Raw genomic sequence first — 14,213 nt, 5'->3', positions numbered from 1 at the left:
CTCGAGACAATCCTGTTTCGGAGGCTGACAGACAATTCCTTCGACTTCATTCTTGGTTTGTGCTCTGCCACTCACTGTCAAGTGTCTGACCTTTTACTGTATATAGACAGGTGTGCGCCTTTACAAATCATGTCTAACCAACTGAATTTACCACAGGTGGACACCTGCAAAGTTGTAGGAACATCTCAAGGATAGTCAGCTGAGACAGGATTCCCCTGAGCTCACTTTTGAGCTTCATGGCAAAGGCTTTGAATACCTGCAGTATGTACATGTGGTTTCTTAGTATTTTATTTTTTATACATTTACAAAAATGTTCCTAAAAATCATTGTCATTATAGGGTATCGCGTGTAGAATTCTGAGGACAAAAATGTATTTATGCCATTTAAGAAAAAGGCTGTGACATGACAAAATGTGGAAAAAGTGAAGCGCTGTGAATACTTTCCAAATGCACCGTAGTCATTTGGGGGCCCAAAGCAAACCTATTCATAGGGGCCCTTCACATGACAAAAAACAACATGGTCATTTGGCATGTTGTTAGAACCTAGCACGATACAGCTGGCAAGCCATGCAATGAGCATCCCAGATCCTCTGTAATGGATAGGAAGTTAAGAACATAATGAACATTTACTCAAATGTGAGCCATTTTCCAAATCTCATTATTTGCTGGACGGGATGTGAAGCATAGTGCTTGTAGGAGCCTAAATGCTGTTTAAGTTAATTTACATTTTATGGAAGGTGCTTTATGTCAGCCAAAAGGGGACTATTTACTTTATTTAAATAATACGAAAATGTATATATTACATGCTTAGAATAATTATAAGGTACACTTTATTTGTAATTATTATATTTGTCTGAATAATTTGATGATGTACTATTTTATACTGCTTTCATACAGTGAAGATTACGTAACTGTTTAATTGCATATATGGCGGAAGGATCTGTGTGGTAATATGGTTTGGACACAATGTATTGTGGGTAATGGCATTCAGGTATGGGGGAATCGAGCCAAACAGTTTTTTGACCTTACTCTTACTTTTTCTAACTCTTTCTTGCTGTAACAAACTCGCTTTATTTTTCCATTCCTTTGTTCCCACATTGTTATCGTTTCCCGTTTTTGAATGATTAAGTTCACAAGTAAACGATACAAAACGAAGAGGAATGTCTGGAGTTTTGTTTGTTGTTGCCGCAGCAAGCAGAGCAGGAGAAAGTAGAGGAGCGTCAAGCTAAGGCTTCATTAGGAATCTACAGTGCTATTATTGTAAAAACCAGAAGGGTGTGACTGGTGGGAAAAAGAGAGCTTGGTGGCTGTGTTAGAAGTTGACTTAAACAAAAGTACCTCTCAAGTTCCTGCCTACCAAAATTGCACTATACAGCACATCTTACCAGAACCTCGGTTACAATAGTTTACCATTTGTACCCTACAATCAGTCCCTCCAGGATTTTGCGGGCATTTTAAATGCCTGAATTTGTAGCAGCTTTTTGAGAAAGTTGCGGCAAACGTTGCGATGTTTTAGAATTCGTTGTTGTTGTTTGGATTTGCAATTTTTTTAAAAATGTTTTTAATGTTCCTTGTAACCTTAAACCTAAATAAGCACAATCTGAAAACAAGAACTCCATCCATCCATCCATTTTCTACCGCTTATTCCCTTCGGGGTCGCGGGGGGCGCTGGAGCCTATCTCAGCTACAATCGGGCGGAAGGCGGGGTACACCCTGGACAAGTCGCCACCTCATCGCAGGGCGAAAACAAGAACTATGTTGATGTTTTATTTGTATTTTACAACCCAGACTTAAAAGTACAAACTGGATGGCAGTAAAAGCACATACTTAAAGCGCATTGTCAAATGACTGAACTGTTTTAATTTATTACGACTAACAGCACGGTGGAAGAGGGGTTAGTGCGTCTGCCTCACAATACGAAGGTCCTGAGTAGTCGTGAGTTCAATCCCGGGCTCGGGATCTTTCTGTGTGGAGTTTGCATGTCCTCCCCGTGACTGCATGGGTTCCCACCGTGTACTCCGGCTTTCTCCCACCTCCAAAGACATGCACCTGGGGATAGGTTGATTGGCAACACTAAAATTGGCCCTAGTGTGTGAATGTGAGTGTGAATGTTGTCTGTCTATCTGTGTCGGCCCTGTGATGAAGTGGCGACTTGTCCAGGGTGTACCCCGCCTTCCGCCCGATTGTAGCTGAGATAGGCTCCAGCACCCCCCGCGACCTCGAAGGGAATAAGCGGTAGGAAATGGATGGATGGATGGATGGATGGATGGACGACTAACAATAATAACAATAACCGATTATAATTACAACAAGAAACTACCATTTTTGTAGGTAAATGAGAAATTATGAGATTTTCATCAGACGTCAACATCCCTGGCATGTAAATGCTGTTTATTTACTAAGTCAGCATTGCAAATGAAAATGTGTCCTTAATTGTCTCACCCTGGATAATCAAAGCTTGTATAAATACATGTAAACTAGGAATTTATGACATTAGTGTGCTGCTAAATGTTTATATAGTCAAGCATTGTAATTTCAAATAAAGAAAAAAGTAGTGTACTAACGCTGGTAAAGACAGAATAAACATTGCATACATTGAAGTTAAATAAACATATTAATATTAGCAAAGCAAAACATGTAACAAGAGTATTGTGTAGTAAGATGATTGTGTTTAAAGATGATATGAAATATAAATACATTATTTTTAGTTGCTAAGCAATACTTGTTAATGTAACCATTGTATGTGTCAGTAATAATCTCAGATAAATACACTGAATTTACCTTGTACGTTTCTACACTTCCGGTCTTTGGAAATCAGTTTTTCTTGAGCCAAAGGTATAATAGAGATGTCCCCATTTATTGTTGTGATTTTATATTTGGCATATTTATAGTAGATAGCAACCTAGAAATGGTTATTAATAATATTCGGTGGCTAGGAAAAATGTTTCATACACAATAGTAGATTTGTTAAAAAAGTAAAACCCACATTTTCTTATCAAATTAATTATTTTAATATGTTAGGTAAAACTTTGAAAATTACAAATGGTCGGAAATCCTTCAAGTTATTGTCTTTATTGGATTATTGTAATTTATTTTATATAAGCCCAATGTGTTATGCTGTCTCTATTGTTTTTACTTTGATTTTCTTCAACAGTTTTTGTTGATATGTGGATTGTGTTCTGGTTGTTTTGTTTTGTATTTAAGTGAATTGTTCAGCCTGATGTGAATTGTTTATTTGCATTGAAAGTGCCGAATTTTGTTTATATTTTAATTGTTGTTTGATCAAAAAATAAATAAAATTTAAAAAAGTGTTTTTTTAAACATAATTTTTGAGTTGCTTCCACCCTCTAGTGGTGTTCATGCAGTACTGCATGTTTCTTTAAAAAATGTAGACATGCGACCCTAAAAACTGTTTTTATTCCTCATTAGTTTTTTAAAGGAAAACAATACAATTAATAATGTTTAGTTGTTCTTATTTTACAAATATTAATTAAATCAAATGTGAAATACAAACCGGAAGTAGATTGACGTGCATTTGGATTCGCAGGTAAACAAACCTAGAAGAGGACCAAAAAGGAATTTTACCTTTGCAACCTCATTATACTATTGGCTAAGATTTATATTCATAAATGTAAGTTTCTCAATACCCGACCTGTTTTTTTTGCCTTTAAAAAATAATTAGAACTCTACTTTAAAACGCTCTCTACCTCTAGAGATTATGGGTTATGGGTTTTTTTTGTTTTTTTTGTCATAAAGAAATGCAATCATGTGTGCTTATGGACTGTATCCCTGCAGACTGTATTGATTTATATTGATATATAATGTGTATATTGTGTTTTTTATGTTGATTTAATAAAAATAAAAATAAATAAAAAAATAAATTATTATTTTTTAATTTTGTATTTCTTGTGCGGCCGCGGCCCGGTACCAATCGGTCCACGGACCGGTACCGGGCCACGGCCCGGTGGTTGGGGACCACTGGTGTACAGCACATATTTTTACACGTCTTTATCAAAATATAAATGTAAACATTGTGAATGTGCTGTGATTGTTGCCTTTGGTAAAAGCTTACCTCTTTCTTTTATTTAGACTCGCTAAATTGGTGTGTAGAGGTCGTTCCCTACCCGTTCCCCTGATATTACGTCAGGAGTCAGTTGTGCCGTTTCACCAAGCCTTTAATCACCATGTGTTTCAATTTATAATTTTCGGTACAATCTTTTCAGATCGGTCTCTCTCCTCCCTTCTCCTCCGCTGGCCGCTCACTGTTGAAGACAACAGATGATCAGATTAACACGTACCACCTGCGAAATCTAATCACCTGCCAGCTGCGTCTCGCGTCCCGCACATGCCCCGCCCCTAGTCGACGGCGCTCCGCCCTCAACACCATTGACTGAGGCGGTGACCTTTTGCTCCTGCAGTGCGCTGATCACAACCTCCCCCCACATACCTCCACCGCCAGACTTAGGCCGGGACATCATCCGCCCGCGCCAACTCCCCCCCCACCCCCGCCTGAGAGCGGGAGAGGAAGTCTGCCACGGCCATCTGCGCCCCCGGCCTATGGATCACTCTGAAATTGTAGGGTTGTAAAGCGAGATACCACCGGGTGATCCGCGCGTTTGCATCCTTCATGCGGTGGAGCCACTGGAGGGGCTTGTGGTCCGAGCAGAGGCTGAACGGGCGTCTCAGCAGATAGTACCGGAGGGCACCGACCGCCCACCGGATGCCGAGGCACTCCCTTTCCACAGTGCTGTATCTGGCCTCCCTTTCCGATAACTTTCTGCTGATGTACAGGACCGGGTGGTCGGTGCCCCCCCCGCTGCTGGGATAAAACGGCTCCCAGTCCTCTGCCCGACGCGTCCGCCTGCAAACAAAATGGGATAGAAAAATCAGGCATGCGCAGTACCGGCTCCTCGCAAAGTGCTTTCCTCACCTTCTTGAATGCCTGCTGGCACTGCCCCGTCCACTGGACCAGATCTGGAGCACCTTTTCGGGTGAGGTCAGTTAGTGGGCTGGTCAGGTCCGCAAACCGGGGAATGAACCTCCGGTAGTAGCCCACCAACCCTAAAAACTGCCTCACCTCCTTTTTCGTCTTCGGGGTCGGGTAGGCCGCAACTGCTGCGGTTTTTTCTACCTGAGGCCGCACCTGACCTTCCCCCAAGTGGTACCCCAGATACTGTACCTCCCTCCGGCCAACCGCGCACTTCCCCGGGTTGGCGGTGAGCCCTGCCCGCCTCAGGGACTCGAGCACCGCCCCCACCCTCTGCACATGCTCCGCCCAGCTGTTCCCCTGGATGATGACATCATCCAGATAGGCGGAAGCATATGCAGCGTGGGGCCGCAGCTCCCGGTCCATGAGTCTCTGAAATGTGGCGGGCGCACCGAACAAGCCGAACGGAAGGGTCACGAATTGGTATAAACCTTCCGAAGTGGAGAATGCCGTTTTTTCCTTCGACTCTGGAGACAAGGGAATCTGCCTGTAGCCCTTAGTCAAATCCAGTGTCGTAAAAAACCGAGCAGTGCCCAACCGGTCCAGGAGCTCGTCGACCCGGGGCATTGGATAGGCGTCAAAACGTGACACATCATTTACCTTGCGGTAGTCCACACAGAACCGCACAGACACATCTTTCTTCCCCACCAGAACTATGGGGCTGCACCACGCACTGTGTGACTCTTCTATCACTCCCAATTCCAGCATGGCTTTTAATTCTTCCCGAACTACTTTGCGCTTGTGTTCGGGCAGCCTATAGGGCCGAGACCTCACCGTCACGCCTGGGCTGGTCTCTATGTGATGCTGGGTGAGAGTCGTGCGGCCTGGCAGGGGGGAGAACACGTCAGCAAAATGCTGCTGCAATTTGGCCACGTCTGCTGTCTGTGACGGCGTCAGATGATTATCACAGCGGAGAGGAAAGGGCCGGGGGGGATGGGGAACCTCCGGCCCCAGCTCCTCGCCCTCCGCTATCGCCGTCACCATGGAGACAGGCTCCGCTTCCCTCCAACCTTTTAGTAGGTTGAGGTGGTATATTTGTGTTGCCCCACCCCGGTCAGACCGCCTGACCTCGTAATCCACGTCACCTACTCGTCGTGTGACCACAAAGGGTCCCTGCCACCTGGCAAGTAATTTGGAGCTGGATGTTGGGAGTAATACAAGTACTTTCTCTCCCGGTGAAAATTGTCTGAGTTTCGTCCCCTTGTTATACAGGCGCTGCTGACGTTCTTGGGCTTGGAGCAAATTCTCATGTGACAAGTGCCCCAAAGTGTGGAGTTTTGCTCTCAAGTCCATGACGTACTGAATTTCATTTTTACTGGGGCTTGGACCTTCCTCCCAGCTTTCTTTAACTAGGTCCAGTGCCCCGCGCGGCTTCCTGCCGAACAACAGTTCAAATGGAGAAAATCCTGTTGAGGCCTGAGGAACCTCCCGCACTGCAAATAACAGGGGATCCAACCATTTATGCCAATTTGGTTTGTCTTCATGTACGAACTTCCGGATCATGGATTTCAAGGTTCTATTCAACCGCTCTACCAGCCCATCCGTCTGCGGGTGGTAAATGCTGGTCCGAATAGATTTGATCCCCAATAATCCGTACAGCTCCTTTAACGTGCGTGACATAAAGGACGTACCCTGGTCAGTTAGAATCTCTTTTGGGATTCCAACTCGGGAGATAACTTGAAATAGTGCCTGCGCGACACTCTTTGCAGAGATGGAGCGCAGCGGCACTGCTTCGGGATAGCGCGTTGCATAATCCACCAGGACTAGTGCAAAGCGATATCCCTGGGTGCTCGGGTGAAATGGTCCGACGAGGTCCATGCCAATTCGCTCAAACGGGACCTCTATGAGTGGTAATGGCCGCAAAGGTGCTCTAGGAGTGGCCGCGGGATTAACTAGTTGACAGTCCGGGCAGGCCGCGCACCAGCGGCGCACGTCTGCCCGAATACCTGGCCAATAGAACCGGACCATTATCCGATTGAGTGTTTTATCATAACCCATGTGACCGGCCATCAGGTTAAAATGCGCCGCCTGGAAAATCATTTCCCGACGGCTTTTTGGCACCGACAATTGGGTGATTTCCTCCCCTGTCTGAGTGTCACGACTCACTCTGTATAATCTGTCCCTAATCAATGCAAAGTGAGGGAAATCCCGCGCTATCCCCGGGCGAACCTGCTGCCCATCAATTGAAATCACTTGGTCCCAGGTCGCGCGCAGAGTGTCATCTCGAGACTGCTCGAGTGGAAAATCATCCATGGGGCGCCATTGGGGAACCGGGGAAACCTCCTGCGAAGCCCCCGCCGGCTCCCCTTCCCCCTCCCCCCCGGCAGCGTTGGATAATCTTGCGTCGCCGATGAGAACAGCGGGGACTTTCCCTTTTCCTACCGGTCGTGAACGCACCCCTGCGCACTGCTTTATTAACCCGTTAAATCCCGCCCAATTTGTTCCCAAGATTAAGGGGTGCGCCAGGCGTGAATTTACAGCCACCTTAACACTATGTTTTTCCTCTTTAAAAAAAATGTCCACCGGCACGATAGGGTACTCGTGAATATCCCCATGCACACATTTAACCCGCACCCGTGTAGCCTTTCTCAACGCCCCAGGTCGAACCAGGTTTTGGTGAATCATGGACTGCTCGCAGCCCGAATCCACCATCGCCCGGTGTATACTCCCTTGTATCCTTACCGGTACATAGTATGTCTCTCCTGGCCCGGGGGAGGGTGCTGGAGGGTCGCCAACCCGGATCACCTGCCCCACTTCCATCGCTGGACACTCCCGCTGCAGGTGTCCTAGCCGCCCACACCTCCAGCACACCTGCCCCGGCATTCGAGGCGCCGTTTGCGGGGGAAACGCAGTGTCCACAGCGGCCTGGCCCTGAGGAGGAGAAAGCAGACTTGGGTTGTGTCGTGGCCGTGACCACGGCTGGGCTCCTTCTGCTGGCAGCGCCCGCATCCTGCGCGGCGCCGGGACTGGCCGCTCCGCTCCTCCTGCAGCCTTCTCATACTTCCCCTTCTCCCGGTGTACGGCCAGGTGGTCCTCCGCCAAGGCTACCGCCGCTGCTACGCCTTGTGGCCGATGGTAGTGGACCCACGCTGACGTCCGCGCCGGGATTGCCTCCAGGAATTGTTCCAGGATGATCTGCTCGATCACCTCCTCTATTCCTCCGGGTTGTAGCCATCTGGTCGCCGCGTCTCTCAACTGTTGGCCCAGGGCGAAAGGCCGCTCCTCCTGTCCGAGTCTCATGGTCCGGAACCGGCGTCTGTGGTCCTCTTTGGATCCTCCTGTCCGGTCCAACACCGCCCTCCTCATGTCCCGGTAGCTCACGCGGGACGCTGGTGGCAGGCTGAGCGCCGCTCGCTGCGCCTCTCCCACCAGTAACGGTAGCAGCCGCACCGCCCACTCTTCCTCCGGCCATGCGCATGCCTTCGCTGTCGCCTCAAACATGTCCATGAAACTTTGAGCGTCTTCTGTCTCTGCCATCCTGTGCATCCCCACCGTCGTCAATGTCGGCCTCGCTGCTGGGGTTGTCCCCGCTCCGGACCTTTCCGTGAGCGCTCGCAGGATCTGGCTCTGCTCTGCAATTTGGGCCTGCATCGCCTCATTCTGCCGGTGGTTCGCCGTCGACACCTCCGCCAGGAGCTGTCCCAGCGCCTCTATGGGGCTTGGTGACGACATCGCAGCCTTTCTTCTTTTACGTTGGACGCCAGATGTAGGAGAGGTCGTTCCCTACCCGTTCCCCTGATATTACGTCAGGAGTCAGTTGTGCCGTTTCACCAAGCCTTTAATCACCTAGTGTTTCAATTTATAATTTTCAGTACAATCTTTTCAGATCGGTCACTCTCCTCCCTTCTCCTCTGCTGGCCGCTCACTGATAAAGACAACAGATGATCAGATTAACACGTACCACCTGCGAAATCTAATCACCTGCCAGCTGCGTCTCGCGTCACGCACATGCCCCGCCCCTAGTCGACGGCGCTCCGCCCTCAACACCATCGACTGAGGCGGTGACCTTTTGCTCCTGCCGTGCGCTGATCACAACCTCCCCCCACATGGTGCTTTCCTAAACGTGTTTAAGAAATACAAATAATATCAAGAAAATACATAAATGGGAAATAATATTCGTTAAAAGTATATCAAACAAACCTTTAACGAAGTGATCAATGCAAACTCTTGCATTCTTCAACTGTGCTCCCTTGGACTGGAGTGTGAGCTTCATGCTTTTCTTGTTGTTGTTTCATAAAATTTTGCACTGTTCCGCCCTTTTTGATTACCTCTTGAGAAACTCTAAAGAAACGTTTATCCTTTTCGCAATTTGAACGATTCATACAGCCGAAAACAACACAAGCATACAGCATTTTTTCTTCAAGAAATGCTAAATGGCGCCAAGTACCCATTGAGAACAGAGCTGGGTTTCAATCACGTGACCTAGGCACACTTCCGGGTTTCAGGTGATGGTTTAGACCAGGGGTCCCCAGGGGGCTGCATTGGGTTAAAAATTAAAAAAAACTTGGGACTTGCCGCGGGCCGTAGTTTGGGGACCCCTGGTCTAGACTCCCTTTAGGCTACTGTTTATTTATCTGCATCAGTTCAGATTTGGTCATATTTTGAAAGGTTTAGAGGCAAATATATAAGCGTTCATGAAAAAATATTTAAATGGGATGGAATGGATTCATACATTCTTTCTTTTAAACCATTTATCATTACCAAGACTTTATTGCTCGATACGACCTCACTTCATTTGACACTCCTGGTATTTTGAAAAGAACAGATTGAAGGCACAACATGTCTTGTCCTTTGAGGGGTCCACAAATCAAGCATTAATCTGTGAAAGACAATGTATGACTTTTTTGTGCATCGCCAAGTAACGTATTTGATTGACATGACGAGTGTCGTGTTGCTGTGATCGTGACGCTAATAACAAAAAATATGTTTGTTTGCAGTTAATTTCCTGCTACAAATTCTAGTCTGTCATCTACAATTCATGACTGCTGTTATTTTTATGGTGTTCATATTTTTTCTCATTATTTAGCAATAGATGTACCTGTTGTTCAGCAATTATGTTTGCTAGCGATATAAAAAATCAGTATATGCTGTTGAGCCTACAAGATATTGAATCATTTTGTTTAATACTGTTAAGGATATTTTATTGATGCTAACGAATAGCATCAAAGACGCTATAATGTGGTCATTTGTGTCGAATAAAGCAATTGGCTTTCCTGCACAACTAAGCTTTTCGTTTCTGTTATGAAAGTTGACAATGAAAATTGACAATGAAAATACGGTGGATTGGACCAACAATTACAATATTTATTACCAGGACTTAACATGACGTTAGTTTATTTGCACAACCAGGTCTACGTAATTATATTTAGGCAGAACAACCAAAAAAAGAACACAAACTAATGCGATATCTTGTCCTTTTCTTACGTTTAGTTCTGCTCTCAAACTCTACTAATATAGTAGAGAATAAACTCAATTGCGTCACAAAACAGTTTCTCAAACAAATCAAATGTTCAAACAAACATTTTACAAAGTGATCCCTGCAGACACAAGTTGTCCAATTGTATTCCACAAGATGATGAAAGTGATGTTTTCAAGAGACATTTCCTTCGAGGCACTTTTGTTTTTGTTCTTGCCCTGATGTGGGATCTGAGCCGAGTCGTTGTCGATTCAGGGCTATATAAGTAAACTTTGATTGATTGATTGTTTTTTTATGGCAACCAACTACAATTTGTCACGTAATCTCTCATTAGCTGCATTTTTACATTAAAAGCACAGTTGCCAGTAATTTACGGTAAAGTTGAATGTTGCAATAAAAAAAAAAATCTACTCCACAGTTGTACTATGTTTATCACTGATCAGATTTACAGTTTATTTTTAATAGGAATTATTGTAAATGGAATTTTACCATAGGCAAAAACAGTTCTTTATTGTAAAATTAACGGACTCTACAATAACGCACTGTAATGTTTTGTACATAGTGACAATATTTTTTACTGTGAATTTCTGGAAACCACAGCTGCCACTATTTTACTGTAATTTCCATGGGTTTTATTTATAAAAGGTTTTATAAAAGGTTGACGATATATCTGTTTTTTGTCGTAATTTGCCATGAGCAAAAACAGTTATCAACTGTAAAATTACCGGATTCAACATTAACATACTGTAATGTCCTATTGTCGTATCGTGACTGTAATTTTTACAGTGATTTCCTGGCAACCACAGCTGCAAGTATTTTACCGTAAAATCTACTGATTTTTTTTTTTTTTACACTGCACTTGTGTACAGTATGAAAATGCAAAGTAGTGTATTGCATACTTATACTTGTGTACAGTATGAACATGCAAAGTAGTGTATTGTATAATTATACTTGTGTACAGTATGAACATGCAAAGTAGTGTATTGTATACCTATACTTGTGTACAATATGAACATGCAAAGTAGTGTATTGTATACCTATACTTGTGTACAATATGAACATGCAATGTAGTGTATTGTATACTTGCACATGTGAAGGTTTGTATATCCGTTTTTGAAAAAAATTAACTTCTGGTAAAAGTACTGCAACAAGTTTTTTGTTTTTTTACCCTCCATGTCTTTAAGCTGACTGGTTGTCGTTGCTATGGACATGACAGGACACGTGTGTGTGCGTGTGTGCGTGTGTGTGTGTGTGTGTGTGTGTGTGTGTGTGTGTGTGTGTGTGTGTGTGTGTGTGTGTGTGTGTGTGTGTGTGTGTGTGTGTGTGTGTGTGTGTGTGTGTGTGTGAGTGTGTTTGTGCGTGCGTGCGTGCGTGCGTGCGTGTTTGTGTATGTGTGTGTTCTTGTATTTCTACCCTTCTTGAGACATCAACAAGGAAAAGTGCCTTCCATATGAGGTTAGGACATAAATCATGGTCCCAATACGGAAAACCATTGCATCTAATAGAGAATGTCTCATTTGCACCCCTGGTGGTGAAATCTATCAAAATTAGGGTGGTCCCAAAAAGGAGGGATTTTTCAAATTGACTGTGTGTCGCTTTTAAAAATGCTCCCCCTCTGGTCAACATAGGAAATAACAAGTGTGTGTAAAAATTTGAAGTGCTCCCCCTCTGGCCAGCATATGTAATAACAAGTGTGTGTAAGAAATGGAAATGCGCCCCCTTTGGTCAAAATTAATTAAAAAAATAAAATAAATATGTATATAGAGAAATACTTTAATAACTTCAATCAATCAATCAATCAATGTTTATTTATATAGCCCTAAATCACAAGTGTCTCAAAGGGCTGTACAAGCCACAACGACATCCTCGGTACAGAGCCCACATACGGGCAAGGAAAACTCACCCCAGTGGGACGTCAATGTGAATGACTATGAGAAACCTTGGAGAGGACCGCATATGTGGGTAACCCCCCCCCCCCTCTAGGGGAGACCGAAAGCAATGGATGTCGAGTGGGTCTGACATAATATTGTGAAAGTCCAACACATCAGCGAAAGTCCAGTCCATAGTGGGGCCAGCAGGAACCATCCCGAGCGGAGACGGGTCAGCAGCGTAGAGATGTCCCCATCCGATGAACAGGCTAGCGGTCCACCCCGGAGCAGAGTAGAAAAGAAAAGAAAAGAAACGGCAGATCAACTGGTCTAAAAAGGGAGTCTATTTAAAGGCTAGAGTATACAAATGAGTTTTCAGATGAGACTTAAATGCTTCTACTGAGGTAGCATCTCTAACTTTTACTGGGAGGGCATTCCATAATATTGGAGCCCGAATAGAAAACGCTCTATAGCCCGCAGACTTTTTTTGGGCTCTGGGAATCACTAATAAGCCGGAGTTCTTTGAACGCAGATTTCTTGCCGGGACATATGGTACAATACAATCGGCAAGATAGGCAGGAGCTTGACCGTGTAGTATTTTATACGTAAGTAGTAAAACCTTAAAGTCGCATCTTAGGTGCACAGGAAGCCAGTGCAAGTGAGCCAGTATAGGCGTAATATGATCAAACTTTCTTGTTTTTGTCAAAAGTCTAGCAGCCGCATTTTGTACCATCTGTAATCTTTTAATGCTAGACATAGGGAGGCCCGAAAATAAAACGTTACAGTAATCGAGACGAGATGTAACGAACGCATGGATAATGATCTCAGCATCGCTTGTGGACAAAATGGAACGAATTTTAGCGATATTACGGAGATGAAAGAAGACCGTTTTAGTAACACTCTTAATGTGTGACTCAAACGAGAGAGTTGGGTCGAAGATAATACCCAGATTCTTTACCGAGTCGCCTTGTTTAATTGTTTGGTTGTCAAATGTTAAGGTGGTATTATTAAATAGATGTCGGTGTTGAGCAGGACCGATAATCAGCATTTCCGTTTTCTTAGCGTTGAGTTGCAAAAAGTTAGCGGACATCCATTGTTTGATTTCATTAAGACACGCCTCCAGCTGACTACAATAATGAAGATTAGAAATGTACTAAAAGCAGTCTTTTTCTCACAATGTGTCGACTTTTTTCTTATACAATTGGGAACAATTTCTCATATTATTTCTGTTTCTGTAATATTGCAATATTTTCTTGTAAAATTATGTAAAATTATTACTTTTTAAAGCAAAATGGTGACATTTGTCAGATAAAATTCTGACTTTTATTACAATATTGCCAAGTTTTGTGTTGTTCTTGTTAAATAGTAAAACTAATAAAACTATGACTTTTGTCATAATTTTGCCAAGTAAAATTTCGATTTTTATTATGATATTGCAAACATTTTTAAGTTTTCTTATAAAATTGTGACTTTTGTCGAGTAAAATTACGACTCTTCATAAAATTGCCAAAATGTTAAGCTTTTCTTGGAAACATTTGACTGTTATTGAGTTGAGTTGAGTTGAGTTTGAGTTTATTTCGAACATGCAAGCATACAACATGATACATCACAATTTCCAGTTTCTCTTTTCATGAGTAATATTCCAACTTTTATCATAATATCGCACACATTTTGAGTTTTTCTTGTCAAATTTTGACTTGGTTTGTGTAAAATTACGACTTTTTTTATGATACTGCCAAAATTCTACGTTTTTCTTGTGAAATTGTGACCTTTTTCTTGTGAAATTCCAACTCGTTTTTCCCGACAAGCTTTTTTATGTTTGCATAGTATGTATATATTATTAATGTTGTAAATACCAATCTTTATATATCTAGAAAGGGTCGTCCTAAAGAGGCAAGCATTTTTCTCAGGTCTCAAGAAGGTGACAAACACAAGAATGTGTG

Source organism: Entelurus aequoreus, linkage group LG01 (genome assembly GCF_033978785.1).
Source record: "Entelurus aequoreus isolate RoL-2023_Sb linkage group LG01, RoL_Eaeq_v1.1, whole genome shotgun sequence".
In the NCBI taxonomy this organism is placed as follows: Eukaryota; Metazoa; Chordata; class Actinopteri; order Syngnathiformes; family Syngnathidae; genus Entelurus; species Entelurus aequoreus.
This window is presented reverse-complemented; position numbering follows the sequence as displayed.